The sequence below is a fragment of the Opisthocomus hoazin genome, chromosome 1 (assembly GCF_030867145.1).
Source record: "Opisthocomus hoazin isolate bOpiHoa1 chromosome 1, bOpiHoa1.hap1, whole genome shotgun sequence".
Lineage (NCBI taxonomy): Eukaryota > Metazoa > Chordata > Aves > Opisthocomiformes > Opisthocomidae > Opisthocomus > Opisthocomus hoazin.
Genome location: NC_134414.1, coordinates 41,216,813 through 41,236,195, shown reverse-complemented (window position 1 = coordinate 41,236,195; position 19,383 = coordinate 41,216,813).

Here is a 19,383-nt window from a genome sequence, read left to right as displayed (position 1 = left end):
GGGTTTGTGGAATGGGTGGAAGCATCTATCCAAATCTTTTGAGTTTTGCCCAGCACTAATTAGTGAAAGTCAGTGAAAGGATATAATACCAACTTCATATATGCAACCAATTTATTATTCCTATCTTCTCTGCTCCACTGCAGAAAATACACCATCCATTGCTGCATCCCTGTATGTGGCTGAGGACACTTAGATTGCGACCTGTGAGGAGGGCGGGCAAGCTGTTTGCCATAAATCTTCCTTATGCAGGAAGCCTTATATTGAGACTGAAACTCCCTTCTACTTTTATTTCTGTATGTTATTCTCCAGTTTGCTCCTAGTGCTGTGATTCCCTGGCAGCCCCTGGTGTTAGGATCACTTCTGCCTGTAACTCAGAATGAGAGGTCATGGGCAGGGTGGGGCAGCTTAAATCACTCCAGTCGTAAGTCCCTGGTACTACAGAGTGAACACACCAGACACAAAAAACAAACCTACTTTTGTGCTGTTAGCACAGAAGGTAAAAAGAAGCAGTTCCATCCTCGCAGTTATCAAGACTGCTATTTTTAATTTGCTTCTGTAGCTTTCTCATTTGAAAAGCAAAATACTATAAATAAAAACAAAAAGCTATGTAAAACAACCTGCTATAGTCTTTTCTACTTACTACTTGCAAAAACACAGGTGGCAAATACCTGTTCTGTTATATAAAGCATCAGAGTTACACAGTGTTGTGTTAGTTCATTCCAACAAATTGCTGCCTGCCACACAGGTTTCACCAAATAACTAATACAATGCAAACTGACAAATGTCCCAAAAACTAATTTTGCAAGCAAGGGGAAAGAAATGTGTAAATCTCAGTGAAAGAAAACCACAGTACTTCACAGAATTGCGATGCTTTCCATTTATTCCTTTTTTTTACTACTACCATGCAAAGAATTCAACTGATCTTCCTTAATGCTACAAGAAGTGCTAAGCACCACTAAAATACAGAAGCAATCAGATTCCCCGTATATACAGACACATTAGTTCAAACGGCTTTGGAGATAAATGTTTTCCTTCTACACATAAGAAATGTTCATTTGATTGAAAATGTTGTCTATCTTACCTTCGTCTCTTTAACAAGGCTCATCTTACCTAAAAAAAAAAAAAGGGTGACGTGGTGGAAAGATTTGGGGGGTGTTTACAGTTTAGATACCTTCTGCTCTAAAATCACAGCTCTTCCAAATGAGCTAATGAAGTACTGTAACTCCACTAGCTCTGTCTGACAGTCATTACTCCCAGTTCTGCAAACACTGCATTAAATCTCTGTGTATCCTTGGTGACTGTTATTAGTAGGCCTGGGTGTATTTCACCAGCCATTTGGAATTCAGCTAAGAAAATTCTCAATCAGAAACAAGCCATAATAGAGATAATGATATTACAATCACTCTCTTTCTCAGAAGAAAGCAAGGGGGGAAATTAATCTTTCTGCCTAGGATTGTTTGATTTTGTTAACCAGAAAACTGTTAAAAGAGCAATTCCCATACCACCCCCTGTGCCCTCCCCAACAATATGCAGTTTTCCTGCATGTTTGGGCATTGGCTGATGCATGAGAACAATAATTCACATAGAATTTTAAATATCACCCACCGCTCAGATCCTTTATATCGTCCATCTGCCTCTTTCAGTACCTTAACATGAAGACACTGCTTACACCTTAAAGGCCAAACTCAGCTCTTACTCTGAACAACATAAATTCATGTCTATAAGAAGAAAGAAAGCCTCCTATATCTTAAAGTTTCTTATATTCCTATGAGGAAATGTTTTCTAGTATTGTCTATCCTTTGATTTAGAGAAAGTCCAGAGAGATGAGACTCAGATCTCAGACGAACACCTGAAGTTGAATGGAGTTAAGAAGTATTAAGATGCCTTGAAGTTTTGGATCACATTGCCTCAGTATCTAAATCAAACTCCTTAAAAACTTTCAAGTATTACAATTGTCGATAAAAGTAGGTAAATAAAATTTACTTGCTTCATTTTGCAAGACAGGTTGATGTATACTCACCAGTGTTTCACATAAAACACCACCTTTCTGTACCAACACTCTTACTTACCATTATACCAATACCACGGTTTTGGTTTGTTGTTTTATATTTTTAATAGTAAAATGTAGATGTTTGGGTTTTTCTTTGTTACTTTGTGATCTCCTCTTAACAAACCTTGCAGTAATAATTAGTGTTTCTTGGATTTATCTTTATGGAGTTATTGACACCACTTACTGTAACCAGTTACATACGTGACGTCATTCACAAACATGTTTATTGATACCTCTCTGCTGGCTGACAGCGTCATTCACATTAAATGTCCAAAGTCAGATTCTCCAGGGTACATGTGTTTTCTTGTTCAACTGCTAGTGGATTCTGGCTAAAAAGCTTCCATCTCTAACAGCAGTGTGATTCCCTAAGCTCTGCAGCAAGACCGAATTGCCACTGGCAATAGAAGTCTAGACTAGGTATCAGGTGCGGTTGGCCCATTTCACTGTACAGCAGACAGTGCTGAGCCACAGCTGTTGCGTTAGCCCCTTGAAACTGGTGTGACAATTTTTTCTTGATAATTAGTCTTGCCTCCTTGATTCCTAGCAAAGTAAAAGGGTGAGCAAGATTTTTTTTAATCTTTCCACCTATATTTTATAACTAAACTCTTCAGCCTGAGCTGAGTTGAGCCTGTTTTCCCTTATCTTCCTGTGCAATCGAATACAGTACTAACCAAACAGAAATCTGCTATGAAGTTTTCCTGTAAGCAGACTCTGCCAATGGCTTCTTATCCAGACAAGGCAACAGCCAGTTATCCCTGTCTTGGTCTACTGATAAGTCCAGATGAAACCAGTCTGAAGAGCAGTGCTGCTTCTAGGAGACTTCACGTGAATTTGAAATGAAGCTGCATTTTTTTCAGTTGCTTGAGCCTTCAGTTGAATTCAGAGATGAAAAGCAGCTGCAGACCTCTACACAGTCTATTCTATCTTTGTTTCCACTTTTAAATATGTTCATGAAATTAATTTTAGCTCAAATAAAGAATTCCTACCTTTCCAGTTGCTAGATACTGGGAGAGGATTCTTGAAAAATTTCACGATAAAAAGACCCTGGTTTTGTGCCTTCCATGAGCATCTTCTATTTCTCACCATTTAAAACAAAATATTGGGCTAGTCAGAGTGACAGTGTAACCCCATACATCCCGCTTATTTTCTTCTTTTCCTGTATGGTTTATTCAGGAGCTGGTCCTGCCTCCAGTGCAACCATCATCAAAACTCAATTTGACTTCTGGGAGATGGGAATACATTTTTAAGTGGCTGTTAATTCCAATGCTGCACATGCAAGCTCATTTCCAGAACACCAGGAGTACCTTGCAACAACTACTTCCTACTTATTCATATAATAAAAATAAAGAAGTATATCCTAGTTCAGTAACACTGGTGCGATTAGGAAACAGTTCTTGTGACAATAATGATAAATGGATGGGTTTGTTTTTTGCACTTTACACTTCAATTTTTTTCACTCTTAGAAAGGCTGCCAAGGAAAGAGTATGTGATTCTATGAGTAGAGAGTAGCAGATCTTCCCTTTTTGACTTTTACATGTAAACAGATGTTTCCTTTTGCCCACAGTAGTTTTAGTTATCTGGCTGATTTTGGGTTGTTCTTATTTTTTTCCCCCTTTTTTTTCCTGGTAGTGATGGTTAGAATCAGATAACTAGCATACTGCAACTGACACAACTTTAGATGAAATTCTCTAGAGAAAAATCAAAGGCAGATGTGAAGAAATGTTACATTTGACTCTAGCCAGATCTCTGTGTAAAGAGTTATGGCTGATCAACACTGGCCCTATTAATTCTTATCCTGGACAGATGATCATTGCTTCTGTTCCCTCCCCAGAGCTAAATTGCTTTGAAACAGCACAAAAACTGCTCGCAGGAGTTAGTCTGAAGACATACAAAAATATTTTCTACCACACTGCCAAGTATAACTCACAGTTTCACAAACTGAATAGAAGAGAATTTGGTTTCATATTGCACCCTTCACCTGCTCCAAGTACCCCCAAAGCAGTTTGCAATTTTGAATTATCGAAAGCACTGACTGTGCAGCAAGTGTGTAAGCAATAGCTCAACAATGGTTACACAGAAACCTACATATAAGAAACTGTTTTGCTGAGGGATGGACAAGCTAGGCAGCCTTCTTTGTGGGATTCTGCACTTCCACCTGCATTGCTAACTAGGAATGGGCTGCAGGTGGTTCATTTAAACATTTCATTGAATGGTGCAACACATCCTTCACGCAGCAGTGCCCACATTAGGCATGAGTGTGCATGTCAGTGAGCATGAAAAAGGAACCATATTAAAGTAAATCTTTAGGTAAATATAGAGAACTGGAGCTTCAGCTGGTGAAAATTGGCATTGCTCCACTGAACCCAACACACCACTGTTGATTTCAACCAGCTGAAGATCTGGCTGTAACTGTTTTGACGCTGAGCCTGGCCTCTTTCACAATTGTGTTAAGTCATTAAGCTTTACATTTATGTGTGCAGTCCTATAAATTTTATTTAAATAACTAATATATCAATTCTTCGGGAGTTCATTTCTGTGAAGAAGCAAACATGTTTAGGTAAGGTTTTCCTCTTAGCTTAGCTCTCAAGCAAGCAGAGAAGAAAGATAAAGAAGGGAAACCACATCCAGTTCCAATTTCCTTTTTACTTTTCTTAAATTCGGGAATCAAAATGAAGGGAAAAAAACCAGCACTGAACACACATTCAGAAAAAAAAACATATCAGATTCTCATGTCTACCTTACAATGATTTTTATTATCATTCCTTATAAATATTCATCAGTGTTGTCAATGAACATTTGGAGGATTGCTTACAACCACAGAATCCAATCATGCCTATAAGGTATTGTCATGGTATTGCAGTTAGTGGAAAGCTATTAATGTTCCTCTGAAAAAAGAGAGGCACATCCCTGCCCTAAATACTTTGATGATTTGGGCCTATATCTTTCTGCCTAAGTCTATCCTGCTCTTAAACAGTAACTCATGTCAATCTGCCTCCCCTCTAAACATCTGGCAATCTACAACAGCAAAGACAGCTCTGCCCCAACAGCAAATAGATTCCAAGTGGTGCTCAGCGGACAATATAGATATAACCATGCATCTCTCTGTACTCCATCTTTCAAACAAAAGTATTTCATTACTGTGTTTGGAAGAATACAGAATGACAATCCCTCTCTTTGCGTTTTTTGAGGGTGCAGTGTGTTGACCTTAGCTGACTGGCAGAGCCACCTAGCTGTTCTCTCACTCCCCTCTTCAACAGGACAGGGACAAAATAAAATGAAAACACTTGTAGGTCGAGACACATAGGTCACTCACAAATTACCGTCACAGGCAAAACAGACTCACCTTTGGGAAAGTTAATTTGACTTCTTGACAATTAAAAATAGAGTAGGATGGTGAGGTGTGAAGACAAAAAGTAAAATGGCTTCTCCCTACCCCCTTCTTTCCAGGCTCAACCTCACTCCTTCATTCTGAGATTTTCTACCCCTTCCTCCGTAACCCAAGCAGTGCAGGGGCATCAGGAATGGAGATTGTGGTCAGTTCATGGCACTTTGCCTCTGCCTCTCCTTCCTCCTCACGCTCTGCCCCTGCGCCAGCATGGGGACCCTCCCATGGAATATAGTCCTTCATGAACTGCTCTAGCATGGGTCCTTTCCATGGGGTATGTTTCATCAGGAACAGACTGATCCAGTGTGAGTCCCCCACAGGCTGCAGTTCTTGCCAAAGAACCTGCTCCAGCCTGTGATCTTCGCCACAGGATGAAGCTTCCTTCAGAACATGTCCACCTGTGGTGGCTTGGGGTCCTCCATGGTCTTCAGTGTGGATGCCTGCTTCACACTGGTACCTCCATGGACTGCAGGGGGAAAACCTGTTTCACCATGGTCTTCTCCACAGGCTGCAGAGGAATCTCTGCTTTGGTGCCTTGAGCACCTTCTCCTTCTCCTGCTTTCATCTTGATATCTGCAGCGCTGTTTCTCACAATTTTTTCTTCAGTCCTCACACTATTGTGAAGCATTTGGCCCATTCTTAAGTATGACTTCCCTGAGGTGCCACTATCTTGATGGAGGGGCTCAGCTATGACCTGCAGAGGGTGCATCTAAGCCATCTGGAACTGATTGTGTCTGATACCAGGCAGCTCCTGGCCTCTCTTCACATAGTCCACCCTTGCCACCACCACCCCTCCACTCCTCCAGTACTAAAACAAAATTAATACAGCGGGCAAACTTACATTTCAGGCTCTAATACATAATTTAATCTTGATAAGGAAAAGAGTAACAGGTGTCCTTCTTTCCTCTGTAAGATAAAATTTATGAAGAAACCTGTATCCTCTTGGTGAAGGAAAATCTGCTCCAGAAAACAGATGTTTGACCAACTTTTACAGCTGTTCAGATTATTCAGGAAAAACTTTCCATGCAGGTGTTAACATTAGAACTAGAAAAATTATGGATATTGAAAGTGGTGGAATTTACCTCATTGAACTTTAGACATCTGCAGACCAGTCACATACAGCTGAGCTGATCACTCTAGATAATCTACAATTCAGGGAGGGAGAGAGAAAGATTCTTTTAAGGTGGAATTCTTCTGACCAAATATAAATGGCCACCTAAAGGTAGGCTTCTTCCACTAGAAGTGTATACTTCTCTCTGACAATAAAGATAGCTTAGCTGCCTATGCTTGTTCACATAAATTCCACCTTAGGTGTTTTATGATCAGATTTCTAGATATTTGGATGCTTAATAAAGACCATAAGCTTGATGTGTTAAGACCTGCTGAGCAAGCGGAACTGCCTCTTCCATAAGAAATGCTGAATTTAGTCATAGGCTGGTGGTAATTAGTAAGCCAGAGTGAAAGAGAATGAAATTCCAATCCCTGTTCCATAAATACTGCTAAAGTTTTATATAAGCGAAACATTTTGAAAAAGATGAACTTCAGAAGATTTAGTTTGAATACCAAATAGCCTATTGATTAACAGATGTTTCTGGTGATATATGTTCAGATCCCTACAGCAGCATGAAAACTCAGGCAGGGTCTTCCAGAGGTATAGATGCATGCTCTAACCAGTAAAACCCTATGTAAAAATTGGAGAGAGCAGAAGGAAGTACAACATCTTCCACCACTAATTTCCACAAGGTTCAAACCAATAGATATGATTTGAGAAGTCAGAATGATCAGTCTCAAATGGGCTTTTCAGAGAGTAAACTATCTAGTTGTTACATACTGACAGAGCAAAGATATAAGCCAAGGCCTTAGCCGTGCAGTGCTCCCTGGGTCTAGGCAGTATTGAGTAGACATTTGAGGTTCTTAAGCAGCTTTAAAATGTAAATGTAGGGATTTCTAGTGTTAGCCAATAGGTTTTGATTGTGTAGTCTCTAGTTCTTCAACTGGCACTTAAGATTTTTAGCATATGAACAGATCTCATTTCGCTTGTGAAGATGTGATAGATCTTTCTTGTCATACATATATATATATATTTATTCTTTTTTAAATAGAAAACTTACAGTTAAATAAGGTGAAGAAAATATGGGAAATTAAGATTTTAGAAAAAAAAAAAAAATTTGAAGGTTATTACCAGAGGAAAGTATACTTTCTTGCCTGGCATTGAACTGCATTGGAGTAAAGGAGATCTAAGTACATGGTATTACTACTCTCTTTCCTGGTATACTTTAATTTCACAAGGACTGAGGTATTGGTCTGTGCCATTTCAGTGTGATGTGTGTTGACAAGGTGAAGACCTGGGTACCATTCTGTGAGCTCTGTGCACTCAGACTCCCCAGGTTACTGCTTCCTTACTTCTTCATGTGGCCAGTAGCTAAACTGTACGCAGGGTGTTTAGCAAGTCATGACAATATGCCATCCTCAGCATGTCAAATGTGGTGCACAGCTTAGAGTTTCCCTTGTATGTATCCCTTCTGCTGCGGTTATAATTTCTAATTTTTATGGTACCCAAAAGAGTATTCTTAGGCAGGAGTAATTTGGCAGCCCAGCAGTTTCATTAGTGCAGAGTCAGGCTTTCGTGTTCAACACATTTTACCTTGTTCTTGCAACACTCTGCAGTTCTATGGGCAGGATGAATGCTTCTATGTATGAAAGGAAATGTATTCCCTTTTTTAAACATTTCCTGCCCCTTATTTACATAATTCCTCACTATGAACGGATTTAACTCTTTTCAAAAACTGAAAGTTCCTAAGCTCTAAGGCAAGACAACTTTAACCTCCCATATCAGTTATGACATCAATAAACTATTTGCCAAGTTGGTGCTAACCACTCAATTATAGGAGCAGGAATCTCTCCTTACAGATTATGACAATCATTATTCCTTTGCTACATGCATAAAAATGCATATCAGGCTTAAAGTATTTCGGATGCAGAAATCTCATCATTCCCTTTTGCAAACACATCTTCCCTTGGAAGATGCACTCACAGCTGTTTAGCAGAGTCCAAAATCTGTATAACTGTAGAGACTTCCACTTTCAATTCTGGGTTTGCATTGCTTTGTTTGAAGATTGTGCTTTATGCTTATTTTAAAACCTTTCCCCACTTACTTTCGTAACTTTTATTGGTAACATCTTCAAAAACTATCCTCTCCCAACCTGCACTTTCCAGTGTTCTAAATATAAATGTAGAAACAAAGAAATGCATATTAATAAGTAAAGAAGCACAGGTGTGCCTTGCAGACAGTAAGTTTTTTAAAGTCCTTCCTGAGTTCTTGAATCATTATCCCTGCATAATTTATACTGTGTTACTGTGTGCAAACACTGAACCTGGCCCCCAAAGAAGAGATGTGAGCCAGTTTAAAAGATAGACCTTGGATTTTCACAGTAGAGGGCATAAGCTATGCATTTATATATCAAATAATTATGAAAATTTCTGTCCATGTTTTCTAATCAAATGAATGTGAAAGAAAAGCAGAGGATATGTTGTTCATTATTGTCTTTCCCACCCTCTTGCTCAGAGCCAGGGATTCTGATACTTTACCGAGTGAGTACTGAGTCCTTTTCATTGTCATTATCCTCCCCTGCTTTTAAGACTTTCTCTATGGAAAAAAAAATGAGGTAAATGGCTGCCGGAATCATGTACGGGAGGAAAAAAAAGGAAAATTAGTTCTTTGTGCTAATTGTATTGACTGAAAACACAGCATAGTACATAGCCTGGTCCTGAGTAGAGGTACACAGTGTGAGCACATCTTTTACTGGATAGATCCAGAGAAGATAGATCCGTTGGAGCCTGCTGGAACCAGTTGTGTCTGGAATGGGGTAGCCCCAGCCTCTCCTCACAAAGACCACCCAAACAGCACCACTCCTACACCCCTCAAATCTTGTTATGTATACCTAATACACTAAGAAACTACTGGAAGTCGGGGGGGGGGGGTTTCAGTTATAAAAATGGGGAGGAAAATAGTAACGAAAATACTTGACTTGGGTTGAAAAAGAGAATTTTGACAAGTTTTCACAGATTGCTAACATCACATTGGTCAAATTGAAACATATTGTTTGATCTGCAACAAAACATTCTGATCTGCAATTTCATAGAATCATAGAATCATAGAATACTTTGGGTTGGAAGGGACCTTGAAAGGTCATCTAGCCCAACCCTCCTGCAGTGAGCAGGGACCTGTTCAACTACACCAGGTTGCTGAGAGCCCTGTACAACCTGGCCTTGAATGTTTCTAGGGATGGGGCCTCCATTATCTCTCTGGGGAGACCATTTTAGATTTTCCTCTTTATCTGGTGCAATTTTAAAACAAAGTAATCATATTTTGAAACAAAAATTTTAAAACTATGACATTGAAAAGATGAAACTGTTGAATTTTTTAACACTATTGATTTGAAGCACTTCATTTTGGAAATCTCAGAATGAAATCTGTATGATTTTTTCTCTTTTACTATTTTTATCGAGAATATGTTGGAGTGTAGGGGGGAATTTGTAAAGATTTTTTCCCCCTTGCTACATGGAAATGACACATTTTGTATTTTTTAGAAAAACACAAGATTTAAGCATCTGTCTAAAGTCCATGTTGTGAAATTGCCTTGCAGCTACAGAGAATCATTTTCACCTGAAAGCTGAGGAGAATATCTGTGAGGAAATCAGAGAGGTTTCTACTGAATATAACCCAATTGCTTAAAATTTTGATTTTGCTTAATCAAGATTTTCTACTAAAGACATTTTCTCTAAAATTGTTCAGCTAATTTTATTGTTAAGTCATGTCATGTCATTGCTACAGCTTTATTGACCCTGCTCAGTAAAGCTAGTTTTACCTTTTATGTGATGGAAACAGTTATAGTTTGATAGGCATATGCATAGGGTGTCCAGCAGTAAAACGAAGTCAAGTCTAGGCTCATTTACTTTATAAAGAAGTTGTTTTCAAAAATTATTTGTGAGTTGGGGGAATGTATTGGATGCCTGCATTGTAAAAGTGTTTCCACAACTTCCACAATTTGAAATCCTTTGATGATCATCCCAGCTCAGATGCTGATGAATAGAAGGGAATGAAGGCTGGCTTCTAGCTTGAAGATGTGGTAGCAGCGGGGACAGATATGCATCTTAAGCATGGGATTTTGAAAAATATGGTTGCATAATTCTGGTTCTAAATTTTTACTCTACTAATCTGACTATTTCACGACCAAAGAATTCACTTTTTTCCCCTTAGACAGACTAAAGGAAGAAAAAAAACCTAAGCATATTAAGTTTATCATACGGACATGCTCGTTTAGCGTATTTTTATTTCTGAAGTATGTATCAAAATATTGATCAGGTTGCCAGTTTAAACACATTTTTCTTGGCACAAAAATTTATTCTCAACTCATGATTTAGAATACTCATCTCTTTTCACCATCTAACTTTTAAGTTTTATCTTTTTTCTCTGAAATCTGCCTGGATATATTTTGTATCTTATCTAGCTTTTCTTTATCCACTCATCTTCTACAGTGTTTATGCCTCCAACACATCAGAATTAAGGGGCGAGAGCAGAAAGACAAGTAAGAGTACAGGGCTTTTCAATAATTTTGTTTAAGCTTTTGAATTCACAGCTACATATTTGTTTGTTTTTAGACAATTTTCATTCTAGTAGGCTGAAATGCAGCACTTTAATTTAAACTATTGACTGTTTTTCAGCCATTACCTGTTCTGGGACGGAATAGCAATGAGCATTACGGCTTTTACTACTGGGCTCAGGAAAACCCACTCACCATGTGAATAAGTCATTGACAGTCCACTGAAGGTACAGCCAGAATACTTTGTCAGGTGGATAGTTTCATAGATGCAAACCAAATTATTTTATACTTGGTTAGTTACATGGTATATTTCTGCATTTACTTGTATTGTTATGCTGCATTTAGCTGACTAATGACTCAAGAATTTTATTCGCTAACTTCATCCAAAATACCTGCTCAAGGATAGAAATAATATAAATAATTTCTATGGAATTAACAAAGGAAAAAAACAATTTCAGTCACAGGAATTTCGATACTGCTTACAAAACATACCATGATTTCTTAATAAAATCACTGTAAAGATCTGGCCAGAAGACTGGTCATTAGGGAGAGCAGGACATATTGATGTACCACTCTCAGTGACACTTCAGGACAAATTTGCTGAGGTGAAGGTAAGATTCTGGGGCTGCATCCAACCCGTAGACATGTCCTTGGGCAGCGTGCAGAGATGTGATGTGGCGGTAACCTTAGAGCTGAGCAGTTGTGCTGACCATATCGAGGATGGATCCAATCCTGATGTTATCAATGGATAGATACCGTAAGAAGCTTTGTCCCAGTCTCAATAAGATGAAATTTAAGCATATATTTAAGTATTTTGACTTAGTTAAACTCTATGCCACTCTGTGACAATGCAGAACAACTGTCTTCCAGTAGCACATGTTAAAAGATACATGAGTATAAATTATGTGTAAATCTTTAACTTCTTAAAATTTTGTGCCAAATGAAAAAGCTTAATCTTTTTTATTTTCAGTCTTGATCGTGTTTCTTCTTTGTGATAATCTAATCTCAACACATAAGCAAATCATTTTATGTGGTGATAATTAATAGGGGATAGGAAGAGAGTAACAGGACATTATCTTGCACAAGAACATTGACAGAAGCTACAGGAAAGAATGAAAAAAAAAAAACCCAACCCTATATACATTTCTTGAGAAATGAGAAAGTACTAATTCCTATACTATCTTAAAAAAAACATGTACAATGTATCATTATGACAGTCTACTGGACAAACAAATGTGTGTCTGTGTTCACACATAGTCAAGACCATAAAATTGTCTTCAGAAGATGGCATTTTATAATGAATGTCTGATGATTCTTAACTGAAAACTATCTATGTTAAAATGGTAAACTAAGCATACCAAATTTACTAAAGTAGCAAATGAAGAAGTAGAACAAAGGATGTAAATCCTCTGCATGATTCTCCGCCTGATGAGTTTAATGCTGTCATAATACCTCATCTGTGTAAACTGACAGCCATGTTAGATTGACACAATTTGAAAAGGAAGTGAACCTTATGTGGCCCAGCTGGCATAAATTAAAATAGCTGATTCGATCTTAGTTCTCTAATGTACATTAGTTGAATTTTGCGATTCATATTGGAGGGAAAGGATTTTCTTCAACAGAACTTAAAACCACTGCAAATGGTCCCATGTGGAAACAAGTTGACTTGACCAGCGAGCAGTTGACATCTATCAATATAAAAGAAGTTGCCAAATTTAATGAATGCCTTTAAAAGTTGCATTCATTCCCTCTGATCATAGTAACAGAGGATATCACAGAAAATAAACAGTGGTTTATGGTGTGCCTTCTTTATTGGTGAGTTCTGCAAGTAGAGAACACCCAGAGCCCAGTCAAGTGACAGAGAAAACTAGTTTTCTCATTTGAATTTGAAAAACACGTACTTCACAGTTTTCAAGTGCTGTTTTCAGAATGGCCACAGATTTAAAAGTTAGCTGAGGTTTATCTAAGACCTGACCAGAGCATTCTCTTCTAAAGAAAAAAAAAAAAAAAAAGAGTTTTCTCAAAGGATCTTATAATTTGCTGATTTCTTTTCCTTAAACAATTGCCACTGTTCAGCACCATTGTAGTAAAAAGTAAGAACAGACTAGAAAAAGTCCTGATCCTGAACTTGTGTTTGAGGGAATAATCTCAGTGAACACAACAGAAGATTTTTTTTTAATCAGGAATATAAAATCAGTCCTTCATTTTTTATCCTGTCTGTGTTTATTCTTCTGTGTTTCTGTAAGAGAAAGTGATTCTTTAGTCCAAAGCTTACTTACGATTTACTGTTCTAACAAAATCTACTTTTTATTTTGGTAGAAGTTATCACCTGATGTGCACTGCAGGGAACCCATAACTGAAGGGTTATGTGTATTGTTATCAATCTAAGTCAAACAGATAGCAGCTGGGGAGATTTGCATGGAGACAATAATAAGATCCAGCTTAAAGAACTTAAAAACATTGTAACCTATCTGCTCCTCAGGGTTCCAGTTATTTTTTCACATGTTCATTGCTGAGGATTAATCCCTGTTTTGCTTTCCTATTCCTTTGAATAGATGAAGGATTGGATAAAAAATCACAAAATATCTAGCTTCTACAAAACTCATCCCTAAAGCAGTAAAGTAACCTCTTCTGAAAAGAAGGACAGCAGAATTCTGATGAATGAACACTGAACAGAGGGTTTAAAAAAAATATGTTAGTTCAGCATTGAACTGCTGGAAGGAAAGTTACACCACAGCTATATACTTCTAAAATTATATTGTATTATTCATTGTTAATATCATAGGTCTTGCATATAAAAACTAAAAGCATACTAAATTTTGAAAAGTACTCTTACAACTGCAAGGTTGTTTTCAATTCAGGTCTAGTTTCTAAAAGTATTTGAAAACATTTTCTTTATTAGTAAATGTGAGCAGCTAGACAAATGGTTTTCATAATTTTGTTTCTTTTTAAACTTTCCAGATTGTCCTTATTTTTCGCTTGTCCTAATGCAAACATTGTAGTCCATTTTATAGTATGTCTCTTTTCACTAGAAATAGTGCAGCCTTCAGAGAAGTATAACTGATAGGGCAGGATGCAGCTCCTTGGACTGTAGTCAGTACAAAATAGATTGACCATACTACATTAAATCTTGGTTCATCAGCTTGAGTCAGCCTTGAGGTTTTCTCACTGCTGTAGGAGAAATTATGAAATCTCATGGTTTCTTTGACCCTGTGCATTCCAGAATTTTATCTGAAATCATCAAAGACAGTTTTCATGACACTTGCTTTAGGAAGCCGCATTTCAGCTTACTGCTGTCTAAATAAAACTCCTTGCTACAGGATACTAGAAATGCATTTTACTTTTTACTTGCAATTAATATTCTTCATTCCATTTCTCATGCTTGGAATTATATAGCCAAAGTGTTATAGTTATGTTTTGGATTTTAATTCCCTACTAACTAAAGAACTAGACACCGCCAGTTCTCAGGCTACTGAAAAGTTAAATGTTCAAATGTTAAGACTGCTGAACTTCAGGGACATTTTAACTCATTGAAACAAAATTTCAAGACTGAATCTTAGGTGCAAATGTCACTGCATTTTAAAGATTTTAAAATCCCTCTGTAATTTAAAATACTATGACCTAAATTTATATCCACCTATAGACACTAGTGTTTCCTATACATCCATTTAGAAATACACATAAAATCATTGTTTTACCAGTATTGTATTTTGCCTTTCTGTTCTAACAAGAATATTCTCTCTTTTGAATGTAAATTTTTGAATCGTATGAATACAGTAAGAAATCCCACAACGAAGAGATCTATCTTCTCCATAGTGTTTTGCATTGATTTATAGCATGTACTATATCATACACATTAGCCTGTGCCAAGATTATGTAGGCTAAAGCCAAAGCATATAGAGTGTCTCTAACTTAGTTTCAAAGCAGCCTATGACAACTAAGCATACCATAAAAATCAAGCTACTTCTTGGCCTACTTCTGTGGGAAAGACTTATATATATCTGTATTTTCACAGTAGTCTATCTCTTGCTCTCATTTAAGTTCCATAAGTGATATAATGCTTATAGGATTTTCCTTCAAATTTGAAACTAAAAAATGAATAGTAATATGCGATTGTCGTAATTTAATATTTGCATTATGTCTCTACTGCGAATTCTATGTCTTGTGATTAAAAAATGTAATTGCACAAAAACGTATAAACTGTGAAGAGATTAAGAAACATAAATAATCCATTTTCATTGTTGGAAATTGAAAGGATGAAGTCAGGGAGGAGGATTACCAGTATTCATCTACTCTGATTTATAAGTTGAAGTATAAAATGATCATCCAGGTCCCTCAGAAAATGTATCTAGAACTCCTGTTCTCTATCCCCTACCATAAACAACTGAAGCATAATACAGAGTAAATATCATCAACAACTACCTACCATGTCAAAAAAATCTAGTATTAGACGCGCTCATACAATGACTTTACAGACAGCTCTAGAGGCTGAGGAAGAAATAAGGTATCTTGATTCTCAGTGCATTGGTAGACAGGAGACCAGTGCCCATTCCCATTGTGAGCGTGTATGGGCATTGCTCAAATGGTTGCCTAGGGAAAAAGGAGACACCTAATAAGTCTATGCACCTATGTCTCCAGCTAGTCAGAGTAGTTAAGTAGGTTGTATGACTGTATGGGACAGATATGTTTCAGGTGGTTAAAAGCTAGAAAAGGGTAGATAAATGAAGCTGGATTTAGGTGGAGTATATCTACCACTTAGAAACAAAGCAAATGGATGCAGTCGTTAAATGGAAGCACAAACAGTTTTCAGAACCTGTGTTTACCAAAGGGAAAATTTTCCTGGCAACCTAAGCACTGGGCCTGTGACATTCATCAATATTGTCTCTTTTTCAGATACTATATTGTGTTTCTTGAAATAAAAATTAGGAAAACTGGGTCACGGAGTGAAACATTTGCACTGAAAGAAAATCACAGAATCACAGAATGGTAGGGGTTGGAAGGGACCTCTGTGGGTCATCTAGTCCAACCCCCCTGCCGAAGCAGGGTCACCTACAGCAGGCTGCAGAGGACCTTGTCCAGGTGGGTCTTGAATATCTCCAGAGAAGGAGAATCCACAGCCTCTCTGGGCAACCTGTTCCAGTGCTCTGTCACCCTCAAAGTGAAGAATTTCTTCCTCATCTTCAGACGGAACTTCTTATGCTTCAGTTTGTGCCCGTTGCCCTGTGTTCTGTTTCTGGGCACCACTGAAAAGAGTCTGGTCAAAATATCATGTAAGTAACAGCAGATTATTTTCTATAGTCCGAGGTCAGCATGCATCTTGCTTAAACAGCTCAGACTGTTTTATAACTCCTCTGTTACCTGTTATATTTCTATTTTACAATGATATCAATGTACTACATTGATATAATAATGATTCTTGAACAGCTTTTGTACTTCTAAGCACCATATACCTGTCCAAGGTTTCCACTTACAGGAAATCTTAATTATTCTATGGAATTAACAAAGATCTAAGTTATCTTATTGAACTGAAAGTTCAATAGCTCTTGCAAAGCAGTTCCTGGCCGCATCAATTTAGAAAATATAAGTAGTGCAAAATCAGCTTCCATCTGTTAAGATAGATAAAGCAACAGTTCACACGTTGAAAAGATTAAGTGAGTATATTGGCCAACATTCAGTAATTACAGGTATATGGGGAAAAAAAAAAAAAAAGAACAAAAAACCAAGCCACCACAAAATGAACATGGCCTCATTAGTTAAAGAATATTTTTCTGAGGCAGAGGATGTTGGCAGGGAAGATATAAACCAAGGACTCATCTGTCTGCAGGCTTACCAGTGACTATTTTGCTAGAAGATATTTTTTGTCATATATAGAAGAGATCATTTTAATTTTAAACAAACATTAAATAGAAAATAGATTATAACTGTTTAACAGCTGCACTCATTACAAGCTAGCATTCTGACTTACACCTATGTGTACAGGCAATATGAAGAGGAAGCTTTCACATTGTTTCTAATACACAACCCTTGGAAGCTGAATTTTAGTGATGTGAAAACCCTCCATCACCATAACTTATAAAGTAGAATAAGTCGGACCTACATGGGACAAAACAGAAAGAAGCCAATGCTCTAGTAGTTTCCTTAGGTAAAAGATGGTCTAAAAGAGACTGTGACACCAGGATACTTAAATAAATTGTAATAAATACTGAAAGGGAGAAGAAAAAATATAAACAGGCAAGTCATAGATAGGAGAGAGTCTTCCGGTTCATGTAGGCTGCTATAGCTGTATGGTAACAAGGCCTTTCTGCAGCCTGCTTTTTCGTATTTAGCAGGCGTGCATAAGTAAAGGGATTCTCTACACAAACACTTATGTTGCTCAGGGGTATTGCCTTCCTCTGCCACTGATAGGAGCTCTAAACACCCAACACTATTTTTAGTGTTATGATATACAGCAGTATATGTATTCCTTTGGAGACATTAATATACTTTGTACCCTGTTCTTTCAAGGAGAATTTGAATAAACGTTTTTGAGAATCTAACAGAAGAAAAAGAAATGCATCAGGGAAGTTTGGGATAAGACAACTGGTCAGTTATTTGAACCTCAGAGCTAAAACAGTTGAACATGATGAAAACTTCATCTTTACGTAGAAAGGAACTTGAACAGCAACTTCACTACACTTTATGTCAAAGATGTTATACAGATGTCTTTAGCTCAACACAATGGAAGTCATGTGTTTTATGACATACTAATTAACAGACAGTATTGAAAATAGATACCTTGGAGAATTTCTCTCTTGCTACATTTATTCATCCTGACTTGAAACTTTGTTTTGCTAGCATTCTTAGCTCACAAACTGGGAGCCCTTCTGAGGAATTTCTGCTTCTAGGTACTGTTCAGTCAGAATAGAGGGATTGTTTCCCTGAAAGGTTAAAATCAAAGGCTAAGACAAAGGACACTAAAATGAAACAGCTGTAAAGGAAATACAGGAAAACCATGACAGCATCAGTCACCAGACTCGAGCGCTGTTCAGAGTTGTTTGATCATTGTCAAGTTTTCCAGTGGTATCATGAAGAAGAACTGGGAGGAAGAACTGTAAGAATGAAAATTAAGTTTTGTAGACTTTAAGAAGAAAAAGAAATCCATGTATGTGAGAGAAATTTCAAGGTATCTGTTTGAAAGCTAGAATGAAAATGACATGTAGAAACCCTTGAAAATGAAGTCTAAAATTTAAAATAATATACATACAAAGTGATAGATAAGATAAAGGCCATGAATGAACTTAGTTTCGTGGACAAAGAAACAGAACACAAAAATGATCTCTGAAATACCACTCTGTGTATAAGCAGGGGAATACTGTAATTTTCAAGGCTAAAGCAAGGGATTTTGTGATGACGAACAGATACTGTGAATCTGAACAACAAACTTGGCCACATACATATATGGAAAAAGCCGTAAATAACATTAAATAAAACATATCTTCAAAATGTAGCCTTAGTTTTGACATGAAGGTCTCAATGGATGTCCAACAGAGGGAGGTCAATTATTTTCTTCCTATGGCTGACTTCTGATAACGGAGCATCCCTCTTTTCTGCACCTTATCTATTTACCCATGTAAGCTGAGGACTCTCCAGGATCATGTAACTTTCCAGCTGAGAGGGGTTATTTTTAATTAATTTCCCGGACTCTGCCATAGTACTAGTACTATTGATGTTCATAGCACAGCAACACAGATCCTTGCTGTCAGCTTCAGTCTGGCATCTGAGATTAGCAAAAGTATGGTAGGAGCTGTATAGGCAAATTATGATCTTCTTTGCCACAGAAAAGGAACGGAAAACAGACTGCTAGAAATATTAATGAGACTTTTTCTCCTCCCTTCTTCCCCTCATAAATCCATCATAAGAACATTCAGATTTCTGCTCATTGGGACAAAAAAAAAAGGAGAAGTAAATTTTGTTTTTAAATCACAACTATTTGTTGTTACTAGTTAAAAATACGCTAAAAAGTAGTAAGCTGAACATTATTGTTAGCTTAAAACAAAAGAATTAAACAAAGAATAAAAGTTTAGAATTTTAATTTATTTTGAGTTTGTAAATCCAAAGTGAAATCAAAGGAAATCTTTAAATAAGAATCCTTTAAAAGATGAAAATATTTCAACAGGAAAATACTGAAGCATAATCTTTGTTATACAGTGAATTTTTCTTCTTCATGAGGGGATTGTTCATTGAAATACACAATAATAATTTGGTGTTATTGTAGCTGCTCCTCTGTGGATGGAAATGTTACTGCAAGGAAGAGGAGTATAGTCAAGTGGTGCTAGGGTGAGAGATGCACAGTATGATGCTGCACT